Genomic DNA, 3,531 nt, shown 5'->3' with positions numbered 1-3,531 from the left:
ACAGTATACTAACGCATATATATGGAATTTAGAAAGATGGTAACAATAACCCTGTGTACGAGACAGCAAAAGAGACACTGATGTATAGAACAGTCTTATGGACTCTGTGGGAGAGGGAGAGGGTGGGAAGATTTGGGAGAATGGCATTGAAACATGTATAATATCATGTACAAAACGAGTTGCCAGTCCAGGTTCAATGCACGATACTGGATGCTTGGGGCTGGTGCACTGGGACGACCCAGAGGGATGGTAGGGGAGGGAGAAGGGAGGAGGGTTCAGTATGGGGAACACATGTATACCTGTGGTGGATTCATTTTGATATTTGGCAAAACTAATACAATTTTGTAAAGTTTAAAAATAAAATAAAATTAAAACATAAAAATAAAATATCTGTTAATTTTCTGAATTCATTTTTTGTTATCGTTATGCTTCCTTTTATGTTTTATGATCATTAATAGTTATTTTTTCCTTCTTTGCTACTGGGGCTTAGCTTTATCCTCCAGTACTTGTTTTGTATAGATTTTTATTTTTCCGAATATATGTTAGTTTTCTATATTTAATTTGTAATTATTTGTTATTATCCAGATCCTTTTTTTTTTTTTTGCATCCCTGTGGCTTTCAAGATCCTGCTTCATGGGCCAGAGATCAGGCCTGAGCTCCTGAGGTGGGAGAACTGAATCAGAACCACTGGACTAACAGAGAACATCATGCCCCATGGAATATTAATTGGAGTGAAGTCTCTCAGACAAAAGAATAAAATACTTAAGAATAAATGTACCTAAGGAAGCAAAAGACCTGTTCTCAGAAAACTATAAAACTCTGATGAAAGAAATCAAAGAGGACACAAATGGAGAGATATACCATGTTCTGGAATTGAAAGAATCAATATAGTAAAGATGAATACACTACCCAAAGCAATCTACAAATTCAGTGCAATTCCTGTCAAATTGCCAAGGCATTTTCCACAGAATTGAAACAAAAGAATCTCACAGTTTTTATGGAAACACCTAAGACCCCAAATAGCCAAAGTAATCTTAAGAAAGAAAAATGGAGCAGGAGGAATCAGACTTCCTGACTTGAAACTATACTAAAAATCTACAATAATCAAAACAGTGTGGTACTGGCACAAAAACAGAAATATAAACCAATGTATAGGATAGAAAGCCCAGATATAAACCCATGAACCTAAAATCACCTAGTCAATGACAAATGAGGCAATAATATACATAGGAGAAAAGACAGCCTCTTCAATAAATGTTGCTGGGAAATCTAGACAGGTACATGTAAAAGAATGAAATTAGAATACTACCTAATACCATACATAAAATAAACTCAAAAGGAATTAAAGACCTAAATGTAAGATCAGATACTATAAAACTCTTGGAGGAAAACAAAGGAAAAACACTCTTTGACATAAATCACATCAAGACCTTTTTTGAACCACCTCCTGAAATAATGAAAATAAAAACAAAATAAACAACTGGGATCCAGTTAAACTTAAAAACTTTTGCACAGCAAAGGAAACCATAAGCAAGACAAAAAGACAAACCTCAGAATGGGACAAAATATTTACAAACAAAGCAGTGGAAAAAGGGTTAATCTCCAAAGTATACAAACAGCTCGTGGAGATCAATATTTAAAATTAAAAAAAAATAAAAAAAAATAGGCAGAAGATCTAAGTAGACATTTCTCCAAAGAAGAAATATAGATGGCCAAGAAACACAAGAAATGATGCTCAACATCACTAATTATCAGAGAAATGCAAATCAAAACTACAATGAGGTACCAGTTCATACCTGCCAAAATGGCCATCAAAAACTCTACAAACCATAAATGCTGCAAAGGGTGTGGAGAAAAAGGAACTCTCTTATATTGTTGGTTGAATTGTTACATTCAATTGTTGAATGTAAATTGGTACAGCCACAGTGGAGAACAGTATGGTGGTAGCTTAAAAAATTATACATAGAATTACCATATGATCCAGCAATCCTAACACAGAGCATATACCCTAAGAAATCTGTAACTCAAAATGACACATGTACCCCAGTGTTCATCACAGTACCATTTACAATAGCCAGGACATGGAAGCAACCTAGAAGTCCTTTGACAGATGAATGAATAATGATGTGGTGTGGATTCTGGGAGTTGGTGATGAACAGGGAGGCCTGGTGTGCTGCAGTTCATGAGGTCGCAAACAGTCGGACATGACTGAGCAACTGAACTGAACTGAACATATACACAACAGAATATTATTCAGTCATAAAAAGGAATGAAATTGGGTTAGTAGTAGGGGTGTGGATGAACCTTGAGCCTGTCATACAGAGTGAAGTGAGTAAAAAAGAGAAAAATATCACATATTAATGCATATATATGGAATCTAGAAAAATGGTGCTGATGAACCTATTTGCAGAGCAGGAACAGAGGCACAGATGTGGAGAACAAAGCTGAATGTATGTGCCCTAGGTTCAGACTATACTACAAAGCTACAGTAGTCAAAACAGTATGGTACTGGCACAAAAACAGACACATAGATCAATGGAACAGAGTAGAGAGCCCAGAAATAAACCTACACATGTGGTCACCTAATCTATGACAAAGGAAGCAAGAATATAAAATGGGGGAAATTGAATCTCTTCAACAAATAGTTCTGGAAAAACTGGGCAGCTACATTTAAAACAACGAGATTAGAACATTTCCTCATACCATATACAAAAATAGGGCTTCCTTGGTGGCTCACCTGGTAAAGAATCCAGCTGCAATGCGGGAGACCTGGGTTTGATCCCTGGGTTGGGAAGATCCCCTGGAGAAGGAAAAGGCTGCCCACTCCAGTATTCTGGCCTGGAGAATTCCATGGACTGTATAGTCCATGGAGTACCAGAGTCAGACACAACTGAGCAATCTTCACTCACTCACTATACAAAACTAAACACAAAACAGAGATTAAAGGCTTAAGTGTAAAACTAGAAACCACAAAACTAGAAGAAAACATGGACAGGAGGAGCAACCCCACCTCCAAGGATTGGTGGCTGCGTGGGTGCAGGAGGGCCTAGAGGAGCTATTCCATGTTCAAGGTCAGAAGGGGTGGCGGTGAGGAGATACCCTCGTCCAAGGTAAGGAGCAGAGGCTGTGCTTTGCTGGAGCAGCCATGAAGAGATACCCCACGTCCAAGGTAAGAGAAACCCAAGTAAGACGGTAGGTGTTGCAAGAGGACATCAGAGGGCAGATATACTGAAACCATACTCACAGAAAACTAGTCAATCTAATCACACTAGGACCACAGCCTTGTCTAACTCAATGAAACTAAGCCATGCCCGTGGGGCCACCCAAGATGGGCGGGTCATGGTGGAGAGGTCTGACAGAATGTGGTCCACTGGAGAAGGGAATGGCAAACCACTTCAGTATTCTTGCCTTGAGAACCCCATGAACAGTATGAAAAGGCAAAATGATAGGATACTGAAAGAGGAACTCCCCAGGTCGGTAGGTGCCCAATATGCTACTGGAAATCAGTGGAGAAATAACTCCAGAAAGAAT

This window comes from Bubalus kerabau, chromosome 1 (assembly GCF_029407905.1).
Source record: "Bubalus kerabau isolate K-KA32 ecotype Philippines breed swamp buffalo chromosome 1, PCC_UOA_SB_1v2, whole genome shotgun sequence".
Classification (NCBI taxonomy): Eukaryota; Metazoa; Chordata; class Mammalia; order Artiodactyla; family Bovidae; genus Bubalus; species Bubalus kerabau.
Note: the sequence above shows the minus strand (reverse complement) of the source record.